The sequence below is a fragment of the Amphibalanus amphitrite genome, unplaced genomic scaffold (assembly GCF_019059575.1).
Source record: "Amphibalanus amphitrite isolate SeventyFive unplaced genomic scaffold, NRLGWU_Aamphi_draft 000277F_arrow, whole genome shotgun sequence".
Taxonomy (NCBI): domain Eukaryota; kingdom Metazoa; phylum Arthropoda; class Thecostraca; order Balanomorpha; family Balanidae; genus Amphibalanus; species Amphibalanus amphitrite.
This window is the reverse complement of record NW_024881772.1, coordinates 213,049-228,853: the sequence shown is the minus strand read 5'-3', so window position 1 is coordinate 228,853 and position 15,805 is coordinate 213,049. Positions and strand designations below refer to the sequence as shown.

Sequence of the window (15,805 nt, the reverse complement as noted above, 5' to 3'; positions counted from 1 at the left end):
CCGTCGTAGCACGTGCCACGTGAAAAGCCAATGGTGTTTAAGCAGATCTCAAGAATTAGCACTTTTGTGAGGCGTATATCTCGGTAACTGCATAAATGATTGACTTGCGGTACTGTTTGTAAAGTAGCTGCATCCCTTCTACCAAACATCGGATACATTATACTCTTCATGCATGTGGGTGGGCGCACGTGCATGGGCGTTTCCAGATCTCGAGAACGGCTGGGTCAATTGCTCTCAACTTTGGTAAGTAGTTAGGAACCGGTTGGTAGAGTGCCGTGCAAAAGTCACTCCGGCCCAGTTTGCACGTGCGCACGTGCAGAGTGCCACTTTCAGATCTAGAGAACGGCTGGGTCGATTGCCTTCAAGTTTGGCACACCGCTAGCGACCAGCTAGAAGGGCACTTAGCACAAGTCCGTTAGGAGTGCCCCCTCGCCCTTGCGCAAGGTGGGATCTTGGGGCGACACCTGGGGCGATTTGATTAAGGCTTTTGGAATTTTCACGTGAAAATCGACGTGTTAGAGGCAATGAAAGGGAGAGGACTTCTCAATAATTACGTGACCAATGTGCTCTCCGGCGCCTTGTCTTCAGATTCCACCTTCCGCACGTGCAGAGCTCACCATCTCGCTCGCTCGTTCTTCGCCCAAAAGGCTTTTTACAATCAATAGCAAAGCAACAAACAAGCCATCAAACAAAAACGATCAGTGGCAGCATTCTATGGTATTATTCTCCCCTTTTCAATTTATGAGACGAGACTTACCTCTACCATTGCAGCGTCCTCCTCTGGAGCTGTTTTCCGTTTCATGCCGCTGTTGTGGCGTCTAGATTTTAATCCGTCCTCGCCTGCCTCTTGGTATCGTGCCCACCAGCGGCGAACAGTCCTTCTGGACAAGCCTAATGTTCCGGCGGTCTCTGCTACGCTTGCTCCATCTTTCATTGCCTTGATAAGCTCGCCCTTTTGAAAATCACTCAAAAAAGGACCCATTCCATTATAAACGAGCCAGACACTACACTCTATCCGGTCCTCGCCACTGAAGTACTGGTCAATCGTCTACCCATCCTGACCTCCGCCGCCCGCTTGTCGGCCTGCCGGCCCACAGTCACGTGACCAGTGTGGCCTTGACCCACCGCACCGCCGAACACCATATCGTGGCGAGCCGGACCCCGCTGTCAGACTCGGGCCGAATGCACCCCCTCCCCTACCCCCACTCGAGCTGAGGCGAGTATGAGGGTATTCACCGCATCAAACCTACAGGCCGCCTGGACCCTTATCTTGAGACCAATAGTACCTAATGTGCGATTTTTGAGTCTTTTGATTGAAAATCTATTTTGTGATTTATTCCCGTGAACGACTTTTTTATTTTTTAGACGGAAAATGTCCGAACATGACCTCAGTTTGACCCCCATAACTCATGACCCGAGGTGACCTAGGACGCATTTTTCAGGAGTTGAGTGAAATTGATGTCCGGAGGAGTACTAGAATCGGCGAGTTAAAAATCGCGGCCGTTTTTTGAGTTATCAGCGTAAAACAACAGGGGTGCCTCCCACTCCCCAGCGGGTCGCGGGCGTCGCGGGTTAAGCTCGCACCCTTTACTGAAGTGACCGTCCCTTGACCTCTAAATGGCCATTCCCTGCCATTATACTCTACACGAAAGGCCAACGTTTATAAACTAACACATACTTGGCGATTAGGTAAGTTCACCATCGACTCTATAGTTTATACCTATTATCGGTACCTAACGTCCAACATCAACCCTGATCAACCCAATAGCCAATGCACAATGCACATCAAAACAAGATACCTATATAAGAACCATCAAAATACAGACGGCTGAGTTTCGGCGTCCGGATCCGTCCGCCGGAGGAGGCCGTCAGCCGTCGCTATGGCAACGGCCTGGCGCTTGGACAGCGGGACAGCTGACCACGGGAGCGGGAGTCCCGCGCGCGTCATTTTTTTTCCCAGCCGGAGCAATACACAGGGCGGCTCTGATTGGCTACCCGCTCCGGCCCCTGACGTCAGGACCCACAATGCATTGTGGTTGCTTAGCAACAGCGTTCGCATCCTATGGAGTCGCATCCGATTTTGCTGTCTGCTGGTGCCGTGCGTTGTGTTTTGTTTTCGTCCGATGGCCATCTCTGGTTCGGGCAAGGTATGTAAAACGTGTAAAACACGTTCGGGTTCGTTTCGTTTCGGTTCATTTTCGGGTGAGTTTGAAGCGCTTGATATCAAATACCACTAACTGGCCAGATACAATGTTTGTTACGTTATTTTTTATGCAAAGAGGTGCTTACGCCGGGATTGCCGACTTTCTATCTTCATCTTCGTTGATACCCATTTCAATTTCATTTCAAAATTCAAGCGGTCTTCCATACATGGGGCACAGGTGAGTGGATATGAAAAGTATTAATTTGTGTCCACTGTTCATCATGTTTATTCATGACTGGATTTATATTATTTTCCATGGAATCTCAATCTGAGAAGCGTAGTGTTCCAGACACGGCGCTCAGTTGATAGGTACTTCTCTCCCTTGCATGGAAAATACTTACTTACTTACTTACTTACGATGTACGAGAATTTAGAAGGCCACTTGGCCTTTAGGACTCTTACTTTATCGAGCTCCTAATCTGTGACTCTGCTTCAGTCGTTTGTGTGAATTGTGTAGTGAAGGTGAGTCCAGTGAGCGTCGAGCTTTGCTTTGAAGGCGTTAACTGTGCGAGATGTGACGATTGATGCCGGTTGACTGTTCCAGTCGTTTACAACCCTGACCCCAAAGGTTGAACATTTACTTACACTTGAACTTCCTCATTTTTCAGGATACATGTCTGAAAATGGCTGATATTAAGCTTTGCCCATGCAGCAAGGACAGCTTGACTATTTTCCACAATCTTAGGGTAAGTAAAAGTTAGGTACATAAATTGGCCTCCTTTTGTCTGTTTTATCCATTCACTTTCCTTGAGATTAGGGGAGAAGACCCATATTGCGGCCGCTGAAGCGAAAACTTCCTGTGCTTAACCGTATTAACCCGCGCCCTGATGGGGGGGGGGCCATTTTGGCCCCCCCCCCTGTGGTTTTTCTTAAATAGCGAGAAAACGGCGGCGCGCAGCGCCGCCAAATTTTGGGTACATTACCGGGCATCAATTTGACACCTTCACACAAAATTTCAAGTCACAGGTCATCTCAGGTCAGGAGTTATTGAGGTCAAACTGAGGTCATGTTCGAGTTAAAATGAGCAAAAAACATGACATCTTGAAACGCTCACCAATTCTACAGTTAACAAGCAATTTTAAAGTTCTTTATGTGGTTGTGTAGAGAAAAAACGGCGCTACAAAACTGCTATCTCGGATTTTCGAAATTTTGGGATTTTGACCCCCAAAAATCAAAAAAATTGATTTTTTTAGAAAAACTCAAAAAATTTCCAAAAATTTTTCGAATTTCGAAAAAACCGGAATATATGTGAAAGCCCCTGCACTCTTCGATATACATACCAAATTTTAGATCGATACCTCTTTTTTTGGCCAAGTTATAGCGAAAAAACTGTTAAAAATTGATGACGTCAAATTTTTGAACTCATTTTTTTAGCAATTCTAGACCTCGTAGCGCAAAACAGAGACCACCATTGAACTCCCCGTGACGAGCTGCATCGAATCGATACCCATTTTATGCAAAAATATCAACTTTGAAATTTGACCTAATTTGACCTGACCTTGACCTGACCTTGACCTGACATTGACCAAAACGTGACCTAAGCTGGCCCTAAAGTCTGTCTGATCCACATAATCGCATTTGTCATATAAAATGGACCATAAAACATGTATCACACGACACTTTCATATTGTGACCCCCCAGTGACCTGACCTCTGTGACCTGACCTGGTATCAGTGACCTCAAATAGCAAACTATGTGTTTGAAGAACATTTCCCTATCGATGATTTTCAATGAAATGCATTTTACACGATTTTACAACGCATTTCTTGAAATGCCTGTAAACGGTGAAAATTCGACCTTTGACCTGACCTGTGACGTCATCGGTTTGACCGAGGTCAATGAAATTGGGTCACAAGGTAGTTCCCCGTTGGGGCTATCCAACACCGTTTACCGCTTGTCGCTATGTTGCGTGGTTCTCGAGATCTGAGGGGGGGCCAAAATGGCCCCCCCCATCAGACGGCGTTGCTCGGCAGACCCCATCTGGGCGCGGGTTAACCCGCGCCCTGCTGGGGGGGGGGGGTGTTTGAACACCCCCCCTTGTGGTTTTTCGCGAATAGCTCAAAAACGGCGGCGCGGAGCGCCGCCGTTTTTGGTACACCTTATTATACATCAATTCTACACATGTTGTGAAAATTTCAGACCAAGGTCATTCAAGGTCAGGTCACCAGGTCACTTGAAGTGACCTCACCTCATAAAAAGTTTCAATGTCTGTCATAGCTACACCGAGTGACCGATCGCTTTGAAACTTTCAGCGATTGCTAAGAGCAATAGCATGTACAAAATGTATATCTCAGAATTTTGATATCGATGACCTAAGGTCAGGTCAATTTTGCGACCTCTCCATTATAAGTCAATGGGAGAAAATTGAAATGCGCCTCTTTTGGACGGAAGACATTATAAACACTCCCAAACACCGAATTACAAGTGTTTTAGACACACAGAACATGAAAATGGTGTCCGTGACCCTTGTTTATGCCCTGAGGTCATCTTAGGTCACGAATGGTATCTAACAGTTTTTCGCAAATAACTTTTGATAGAGGCATGCTAGAGCGATGAAAACGCCTTAGATGTGTTCAGCTCGACGATACGGATCGACCGATATGCAACATGACCCTTTCCGGTCAGGTCATGACCTTGACCTGAGGTCAAATTTTCAAGTTGACCTTTCAAGGTCAAGTTATAGTTCATTCGATGCGTCTTGACGAGAGGAACACGATGCCGGTAAAAGTAAGCTCGTACAAGGCCTGGGTCAAAAGTTATTGCAGAAAAACTGTTTCCGAAAAATCGGCTATTTTTGCAGTTTTTGCCCCCTGCAGGCCAAACCGTTGACGTTAGGTCAAATCTGAGAGAATTACTCAGAAAGGGCGTTAATAGGGCTATCGAATGCGCTTTTCCGCGGCGCTGTAGCTCTATTGGTTCCCGAGTTATGCGTTGGCTTCTGGGAAATTTTCGACATTCGACCTGGAAATCGGCGAAATTTTGCCTTCAATGACCTCTGGTGACCTGACCTTTGACCTGACCAAAAAATTGACCGAAGTAATTTCGTCATTATTTTTGACGCTCTTTCGAACGCCGCCTTCCGCGTATCGCTACGTGGCCTAGGAGCTAGAGGTGGCAAAAGATGAAAATTTTGGGAACCAGACTCGAACCAGACCCGGTTGGCCATTTCTGGAACCAGTCGGACCCGGTCTTAGTTGGAATCGGAACCAGTTGGACCCGTTCCCCAAAAGTCAATTAATACAAACTACTTGTAGGTATCATTAGTTGGCAGTTACATCATGTAAAACAGCCTATTTCCAATTGGGAATACTCATGAGCTACTGTGTGCAAAGAAACATTCACTTGATTCACTTCATATTTTGCAATAATGTGTAGTGTGCAAGATGTATAGTTTATGGTAGGACCCGGTTGGACCCGTCAGAAAATTTCCAGGAACCGGTCTGGACCCATATGGGTCCAGACTGGTTCTTTGGACCGGGTCCTCGGGTCCACATTTTGCCACCTCTACTAGGAGCCGAGTTACAAGGGGGGGTGTTCAAACACCCCCCCCCCCCCAGCAGGGCGTGGAAATCCAGGACCCCCAGCCGGGCGCGGGTTAATGGTGGGCTTTCTGGAGTACGTCAACTGGTGGAGGAGGCCGATTCAGCCCCCCGTCAGATCTCGGGAACTAAATGACTGATGTTGATCATGGGACAAACACCATTCAATTCCTCTCAACTTAAACTTTTAGATTCATGCAAAAGAGTTGGAAAAAGTTGAAAAATAGGGTCTCAGAGGGCAAGCAATTATAAAAATTTCGCATTTTTCACCTAAGCCGTATAATTGCAATAACTTTGATGTTTCTCATTCGATTTAGATGCAGACTTTAGGATATGAATCTGTATACATGGCCATGGGTCCTTCATATATGTTGTGGGTTTTGTGAAATTTGAAAAGTCATAGGCATTAGGCGGTTTCAGGTATGTAAAATCAAGGTAAAAATGGGGTAAATATTTTTGAAGTATTTTGTTGAAAAAGAAACGTCTTATGAGCATAACTTAACGTCTGTAAGGTATTCACGTGATTGGAATACCATGTAGTTGCCCATTTATGCTTAGCATAGGCGGATTCAGGTACCTACACTGAAATGGGGGAATGACACCTCCCAATGTTCCTTCCCTGGGCCTGCCTATGCAGATACCTATCTGCCTATGCAGCATAGTACATGCTTGTGCCATGTAGCCTACTGTCATGCAAGTGCAACAGGGCCATTGATCATCGATGCGAACCTGAGGAACTCATCGGCAAATGTAAGAAAATTCGAAGTTGGGCGAAAAATACCCTCGAGAAACCAGCCTTGGACACGTCCCTGCACAAGCTAGGACCTCAAAATTTTGGTACAATGTCACCAATAATCCTGTCCTTGGACAGGATATGCTTATTATATTGTTGAGAACAGTCTGAAAGTTTCAAGTGGCTAGCTCAATTCGTTTTGGAGATATCCACGTAAACCCAGGCCCCCATTGCTGGTCAGTGGGGCCCTCCCGAAAATTAGCCGTGGAGCCGCTGATGTTCAAGATAGAACCACTATTTTGACAGGATATATATGCTATCAGTATGAAATACGTTAAAGTAATGCTCAGAAAATTGCATGTACCTAGCTCAATTCGTTTTGTAGATATGCACGAAAGACTTGAACACCGCCCATCGCCGCTCAGTGGAGATCCTCCCGAAAATGGACCCTGGCACACTCCCGTTCAACAAATCGACACTATTTTCGGCTTTCCTTCGGCTTTTTACTCCCACGTTCCTACCAGTTACCACATACCTCATCATATCGTAATCCTATGCTTGTCAGGAGCTGCTTCCTACGAACTACGACTACCGCGAACTACCGCGACTACGAACTACGACTACGACTACGACTACGACTACGACTACGACTTCCGAAGGAGAGAGATGTATCGACGGCGACCAGGGACCGTCTTCTGGAGCTGTTCCGGATGGCCTACTCGGCTGAGTAGGCGCGAGACGAGCTCATCTCAGCTCTGCAAGAGGAGGCCGGAGACGATTTCTACCGCATCGCAGCGGACCGCGCCCACTGTCCTGATGTTGGCTATTGTCACCGGTAAGGATGGCAGATTTATGTTGTAATTTTTATTAATCCTCGCCCGGCGAGGGGGGGGGGGTTGATGCAACCAAGATGCAACCCCCCCTAAGGTTTTCGCAAATAACGTAATTGGCATACCCTCTGGGGCAATCTTTCCGCACCTAAATCCTGAAAATCCTGAAAATTTCAAGTTCCAGTCTTTTCAGGTCAGGGGCCGTATTCACGTCGATCATTTTCGTAAGAATTTTCTTAAGTGTGACCTACTTCTTAAGTAAATTTTTTCATTCACGTGAACTCCGTCGATAAAAACTTAAGAAGTGTCGACGTGAATACCAAATCATACTTACGAAAGAAAATCGACTTACGAAGTCGACGTGAATACGGCCCCAGGTCACCAGGTCACAAAAACCGGTACAAGGTCAGGGGAAAATTGGACTAGTTTAGCGGCAACTGAATGACAGTGTTATTCGTTGATATCGTGGGCGCTATGGCACGTAGCGCTACCAAATTTCGGACACAACTTGGGGAATCTATTTGACACATGACCTGGGAGTTTTAGATTCCACTGACCCGAGGTCAGGTTACAAGGTCACAAAAACCGGTGCATAGTCAAAACCACTAAAAATGCACTATTTTGTTCATGGAAAGTAGAGTTCTTCGTCGATTTGATTCAAACCTGCAGGGTATGCTTAGGTCACCGAGTGCTATCATATGCACCCTTTTTTAAATTCGGTTGACCTGAAGTCATCTAGAGGTCATGACAATTTTTAAGGAAATTTGCCCGAATGTGTAAAGATAAGAGATTTGTGCTTTCTTTTAACGTTTTTGTGTTGTACTACCTTGACTTACATCTACTTGGTGTTTGCAAGCTGCAAGAACGCTTGGGTCGGGTCAACTAAGGTCAAACTACGCTTTTGCTAATAACTTGGCACACGATGAGGCTAGAGCTTTAAAAACGGTGTTGTTGTGTTCCTTGTGATCAGCCGGTTTGAATGTTGTGCGATATGATGCATTTTGATTAAGTTAAACGTAATTAATTACTTTTAAGTTCACTTAATTTTTAAGAAAATTTGAAGTTTACTTAAATTGGGAACAAAGTAGATCATTCGATGCGCACGGACGTCCTGAGTTCACCGGTGCTTTTATTTTTGCTCCGTCGGTACTAGGTAAAAAGTTATAAACGAAAAAACGTTTGACATGTTTTAGCGAAATTATTGCACTTATACCCCCCAAAAACCCACATGATGACGTCATATGACCCAAAAGCAACGTCACAGCGTTGCCCAAGAGCAAACAAGGTCTCAAGGTAATAGTCAAAGTTAATCGTATATGAAGTCACTCATTGTATCTTAGGCAATTCCGACGCGTTTTAGTGTAAAAATAAGGGAGCTGATCCCCCCCCCCTCCCCCCAATTGACTTATAATGGGGTGGTTAAGAAATTGCCCTGACCTTAAGTCATCGATATCGAAATTCAAAGCAAACTGACGCTAGGCCAAAGCAAACACAATAGTGGCTATTCCACGTCTCTTTCTTTATTAGAACAAAAGGTACAACAAAAAAGGAAAATTATTGTCGTGTGTTCAACGGGTGACCACGGATGACCTTTCAGCAGGTCGCTGATGCAAAGCTGCACCAGTGCCATGAGTAATAGCCTAACTCAACATGATTCAAAAGTATTTGAACCGGTCAGATGCGTTTCGGTGGTAGCCAATATTTCTGCCATTGACTTATTAAGGGCATGTCACAAAAATGACCTGACCTGAGGTCAACGCAGGCCGAAAGCCACCTTTTTATTATCGCATATGAATGAAAATTGATAAGGCTTTAATCGTCATCAGACGAAATTGCAACTTTCAGTGGGGAAAATATCAAGGTCACTCTTCGAAGAAAAGGTCAAGAGGACACGTGATTAACATTTTCAAAAGTTAAAGTTCCGAAATAGCCAAAATGTTTGTTGGTTAATTGCGAGTTGAACTATATAAAGTTTTAATCATAGAAAACCAATAGTTTCTGAGTTATAAGCCGCTAAACGTAGGGTCGCAGCGTGACCTCCAGGAATTGCCCGAGGCTATATCCCGGAAGCAGTTGTTCGAAGAAAAAAAATGATTGCCTTAGCTGGCTTCCCCGCCCATCACAACCCATTAGACCAATTTTAACCCGCGCCGTGCTGGGGAGGGGGGGGGGGGCGTTTTTACGCCCCCCCCCCCCTCAGGTTTTTCTCGAATTGCGCACCGCTGTTTTTTGTACACCTGTTCATACCTCCTTTCCGCACATGTTTTGAAAATTTCAGACCCGGGTCGTTCAAGGTCAGGTCACCAGGTCACGTCAAGTGACCTTACCTCAGAAAAAGTTCAAAGGTACACCGATTTTATACCTATAGATATATAATCTATAGCTACACTATTATATAACTATAGCTACACCGATTGAACGATCACTTTGAACCTTTCACCTTGAACATTTCAACCTTTTTTGGCTATAACTTTTGATAGAGACGTACTAGAGCGGTGAAAACACGTCAGTTGTGTTCAGCTCGACAATATGGATCGACTGATATGCAGCATGACCCCTTTTCGGTCAGGTCATGACCTTGACCTGAGGTCAAATTTTCAAAATGACCTTTTAAGATCAACAAATTGTTAATTCGACGCGTCTCGACGCGAGGAACACGTTGCTGGCAGGAGAATTGTCGTGGCTCTTTTGAGCCAAAAGTTCTTGCCGAAAAGCTCTTCGTAAAAACTGTTATTTTTTAGTTTTTGCACTCTGGAGGCTAAACCGTTGACCTGAGGTCAAATCTGAGGATATATATTAGCGAAAGAGCGTTAAGAGAGCTATCGAAATTCGAATGCACTTTTCCGCGGCGCTGTAGCTCTATCGGTTCTCGAGTTAGCCGTTGACAGTTTCCAAAATGTTGAAATAGCCAACATTTTTCCTTTGGTGACCTATGGTGACCTGACCTTAAAAATGACTGAAGTGTTTTCTTCCTTATTTTTGGCGCTCTTTCGATTGCCGCTAACCGCGTGTCGCTACGTGACCCAGGAGCCGAGTTAGACGGGGGGGGGGGGGGCTTGAAAACGGCCCCCCAGCACTCGGCGGAATGTTCAGGCCACCAGCACGGCGCGGGTTAAGCAAAAAATAAAATATGAGGGTGTACGGCTTTGGTCGATCTATCGTGGAATGCACCTTTTCTTAAATGTTTTCGGAACACCGGTTAAATTTTGTTCCGTCACTTCCGCCTCCGTCGCCTAAACTGTTCGTAGCTCAAAAGTAGCTACCCGACCATTCCCAATCAACAAGTAACACATACCATCAGTCTAACCACAATTCCTTTAATTACAGGTTGTACCGGACAGAATTCAAGAAAGTCTTTGGCGAGCTGTCCGGAGAGAAAATGCTGGACGGCCTTCGCTGCCTCGTAGAGCAGTGCGACGGAACATCGGGCGGTCGTGCTGCTCTGGAGGTGGACGATCACAGGCATGAAATGTCGTTCACAGGCATTTCAAGAAATGTGTTGTGAAATCGAGTAAATTGGTAAGTTATTGAAAACCATCGATGGTACATTGTTCGTCAGACACATACTTCTTAGCCCCCCTAGCGGGGCGCGGGTTAAGGTACACTGAATACTTGAGATACCTGTGACCTTTGCAGGGGCGTCGACGCGTAAGGAAAACTGGTCCGACTTTTTCTCGGGGGCCCCCACCGGTGGGGGCCCCAGGGGCCCCCGTGGCCGCAGGAGGGCCCCCCGAGAGCCCCAACAGGGGCCCCCCGCGGCCGCAGAAGGGGACCCCGCGGGCCGCAGCAGGGCCCCGCGGTGTCTAGCAGGGCCCCAGAGGCGCAGCAGGGCCCCCGCGGTCTCTAGCAGGGCCCCCCGAGCCGCAGTAGGGCCCCCGCGGTCTGCAGCAGGGGCCCCCGCGAGCCACAGCAGGGCACCGCCTAGTCGAAAAAGTGGTCCGACTAGTCGGAAAAGTCGGACCGGTGTCGACGCCCCTGACCTTTGGTAATGGAGATATAACCTCGTTCTCGAGGCCATATTTTGGCCCAAATGATCTATTTGTACTATCTTGCGCGGTGATGGTGTTTGTACCGCTCGTATAGTGTGTTTTCATAGTCATGATCCTCCTGTTGACAGGTCTTACAGCACCCGGCGGGTTTTTGGCCTCAATGAGGCAAGATCCGCGGGAACCGAGCAGCACGAGCCAGCCAAGCACGAGCCGAAGTGACGCATCTGGTGATCAGCAACCTGACCCGGCGAGCGAGGAGAAGGCGGGCACCAACCCGGGCGACGGGACAGCTGACCTGATCGCTCGGTGCCAGGCTCTGTGTGAGTCATGGCAAGCTGACCTCATGCGTGCACCAGAGCTGTACGGCCCCGCACTGGGCACGGCCACGTTCATTAGCCGCTACGAGTGCATGAAAACGGACAATTCGCGGGGATCAAGTTTGCACCAGTTTGGCACTGGTTGCAGCGCTGTCCCTGCAAGCTCCTTTAAAAGCTCCGTGATGATAGGCGTCCATCCGACAGCAGTGGCTCGCAGGAAGGTCCCAGTTGGTGGCAAGCGGCGTGTTTCCACCGGGAGACCCAAAAAAGACGCCGCCGCTGGCGACCACGGTGCCTACGCCGTGCCAACGAAGGTCGCGAAGCAATCACTCTGTTCTCAGGTGGTGCCCCCAGCTCGAGCCCCACACAACCTGGCGGAGTGTGTGGCTCGAAACGTGTCTGTGGGTCGAACCCACAGTGCCTAATGTGTTCAGGATGGTAGTTAGGATGTAATCCTCAATGCGGATCGACAGTGAAAGCTTTAAACGCGTCGATGATAACGGTCTAGCGGAATGCGAGCAGTGGTTGCCAGATGGTACTCGCATGTGTAAATACATGTTCCAGTGGTTCTGGTGCTGCTGAGACAGTGTATGAATGTCAGGAAGGCGATCCGACTGGCGCGGCGGTCAAAAGCTAATTGTTGGCGTGCGACACCCATATTCGTTAAATGTTTCAGCGTGATTGTTCTTGAACTTAATTAAGCTATAACCACGAACTACAAAGCTGTTTTCTTACTCCAAATCTCATATCTTCAAAGTGGAATATTTACTCCAACATGTCTGGGTGTAAAAGAGATGCAGTCTCCCCCCCCCCCGTGGGAAGCAGCGGAGGGCACCTGTTTTCCAAACGTGTGTTTTATGCAGACCGTTGGAGTCCGAAAGGCAGGCTCCGCTGCGTCTATCAAGTTCGCAATAGATATGATCAAAAAAAGCATGGAAGGCAAAGTCAAATATCTCGCGAGAAATATTTCCGCTGTTACAACATGCTAAGTACGCATCAAACAATACGCTTCATACTTATCTCAATCAAAGAATAATGAATATACTTTCGTTCACCCACCATTAGACCGGTTAGAATACACATTGCGCCACCGTGTATTTATAGTCACCGTGCATTGCGCAGCCTCGTTACACAGCGGCATCAACTCGACGGCATTTGATTTGAAATCTCCGGAATCGAAAGCGCTCTCGGGCATCCCTGTGTGACGTCTTCTCGGTCTGACGTCACGGGCCGGAGCGGGTAGCCAATCAGAGCCGCCCTGTGTATTGCTCCGGCTGGGAAAAAAAATGACGCGTCCCGCGCTGCGGGACGAGAGAGGGAGACGAGAGCGCAGGGGTAGAGAGCGCCCGGGCGCCCGGGCTCTCGTCGGATTTGGGTAATCGGTTATGCTTTTGACGTTAATAAATATGTTAAACATGTGATTTTAATTTTCAATATCGGCTTCATATTATAGAAGGCAAAACCCTAGTCTACTAAAATACAACAGAGTCCCATGCAGACACTAATTGTGATTTGTGATATGTGAAATAATAAATCGGCAGAAATAGGACAATACCTTCTTATCCTGTTAGCAGTTGAGCCGCATTCATCAAGGAATGAAGTCCTGCCTCACAGTCTTGAGCTCTGACTGTGGGACTTGGAGATTTACCTTCATTCTGCTCATCTTGAGCCGTATTCTGAAATAAATAAATTGTGTCAGTTCGCAGCCAAACAGATGTCTACCTCATAGGCGGCGGAACGATTTGCGACAAGGGGGGGGGGCACCATGGCTCAAGGAGCCAAACCTAGGGTACCCCCAAATCCTGTTTTCTCATCGGATTTAGGCCACTTATTTTTCGTCATAGCCCTGACACGATGTTTTTTTTTTCACTAAACGAAAATGGCAGTTCACCCCCGTATGCAGGGGTGTAATTTTATATCTCTTTGTGGGGGCATATGCACCCACAATCCTGAATTATGCCCCCACAATGATGAAAATGCACCCACAAGTCTTTTACAAGGCTGCAAGCGTCCTTTCGAGAGCACGGTGCCCTTCGCATGCTCTAACGGCGTCCTGACCGTCTCGCGTTCATGGATAATATAGCGTTTTTAATCACTCGGCGCCCTTCTGGGAGAATGGCGCACTTTTGACAGCACCGCGCCATTCTCATGGTTTAACGGCACCCTCCTGACCGTCTCGCGTCCTTAGGTCTCTGTTCACCGTGCATCCCTCGACTTTTCGGCGCCCCTCTGGCCTCTCAGCGCCCCTGTACCACATATAGCGTTTTTAATCACTCGGCACCCTTTTACGAGAATGGCGCCCTTTTCATGATCTCAAGGCGCCCTCGTAACCATCTGGCGCTCCCACGTCCTAACCTAACCTAACCTAACCCACCAACGTAGCACTACTGACTGTGCGGCGCCCTTCTGGCCTCTTAGCGCCCCTGGACCACATAGCGTTTTCAATCACTCGGCGCCCTCCTAATAGTCAGGGGAAGGAGGCCCAATTTTGGGCCGAATAACGCAAAATTGGGTAGAGCTTAGCAAAGGGTGGTTTCTGGGACAAAAATGACCGCTGAACCCGAATCTGACCGGTGCGCACCTCCAACTGATGTTGCACCACTTCCAGAGCACGTGCAACTGCGTGGTTCTTCTTTTTTGAAGAATGGTACCCTTTTTATATATTTTAAAATAAAATAAGTCGTGTAGTTGTGATGTATTCCAGACCAAAACTTTAATATTATAGTCAAAATTCATTGCATTAATGAATATTCTAGTTAACGCATATCGCACACAATCTGTGACGTCACTGTGACGTCATTTATTCGTAAACTGACGGGAAAATGAGGTGTGACAACAAAACATTTAACTTTATTCACAGGATACGCTCATTGGCGGGTTTAAAATGCATTGAGCATGCTCAGAAAATATCTCCCCGTTGCAAAAAGTAAAAATCGTCTGGATGGAGGTGCCATTTTGGCCTACAGGGAGCGAGATCCGCGGAGTGTGCGTTTTTACCCCAAATAGTTTTTGTACAATAACTTTTGATACAATGCTTGCATGTCGTCCATTTTACCATCGTTGTGATTCTCTCACCGAGACGCATCGAATGGTATGCAAATTGGCTTCGATTGGTTAAGATTATATTTTACCGCAGTTCATGGCCTCAGGTCGATTATCATGCCAGTGAAGGTTATGACCTGACTGGAAATGGTCATGTAGTTTACCAATCGCTTTGGATTATCAAGATAACCGCATGGAAAATGCTTTCGTTGTTCTTATCATAGAGATCTTATATATACATATATATAAGATCTCTATGGTTCTATGGTTGTATATAAGATCTCTATGGTTCTTATGTGGTTTGATCAGAAGTTATAGCTGAACAATTGCTGATAACGTTTTCAGGACGTAACATGACAAAATTCAAAGGTAGGTATAGAAGTCGTTCATATATGTATTGGCGCCGCAAAGCATTCGTAAAGCATGCAGTATGCTTGCGAGATTGTAGAATTAGTAGATGTGTGCTTAACAGGCGTAGTTTTAGTTTATTACGTTGGCATACGTACAACGTAATAAACTAAATATGCCCTAATAAGGTTGTACCTAATAAGGTGGGTGTAAATTTCGTCACAGAGGGTTTCACATGTGTTATGTCCCAAGTTCTTATCAATGTCTTGTGGTTATTCATGTTCTTAGACGTCACATACCCGAGCATTGAAGAACACGTAACAACTAACCGGAGAGAATTTGATTCTGGTTGGTTGTATTTACTTCTGGTAAATATACACACACACGCACAGGCGAACACACATAATGTAGCACGGCTACTATCAGGAGGCGTTCGGTTGCCGGCCGCAGGCACGGTGACTCTGTGCACACTGGGCGGCGGCCTTCGCCCAGGACGTCTGCCTCGTCCATCTAGCGGACCGTCCCATCCTGTACAGTACATGGCACACGCACATAGGTAGTATCCCGAGTGCTTGGAACAGCCGATAAATTGTACGACGCCAACCAGCCGGTACGTGAAGTCGCCGGCCAGGTCGACGGAGCAGAGCGACTCGTCGTTCTCGACGCAGGACTCGGATAGATGCGCCTGTTGCGATGCGTCAGCCGGCTCTCCCTTTTTCTTCTTCCGCCCACTGCCGGCCGTGCCCTAGGGCGCGGCAGACCGGGGCTGACCCACAGGTGGCGTGGTCCGCCCCACTCAGTCGA

At 47.1% G+C, this 15,805-nt stretch overlaps 1 long non-coding RNA gene across 2 annotated transcripts; it reads left to right on the top strand.

The window, feature by feature from the left end:
* Window positions 1–1,970: 1,970 nt before the first annotated feature.
* On the top strand, window positions 1,971–12,193 carry LOC122387219. Of its 2 annotated transcripts, none has more exons than XR_006257520.1 (5): window positions 1,971–2,147; window positions 2,812–2,889; window positions 7,041–7,310; window positions 10,633–10,824; window positions 11,423–12,193. It is a non-coding gene; the product is annotated as an uncharacterized LOC122387219 (long non-coding RNA). The 2 variants fall into 2 exon arrangements; XR_006257521.1 differs by lacking the exon at window positions 1,971–2,147 and adding an exon at window positions 2,151–2,381.
* The last annotated feature ends 3,612 nt before the right edge of the window (window positions 12,194–15,805 follow it).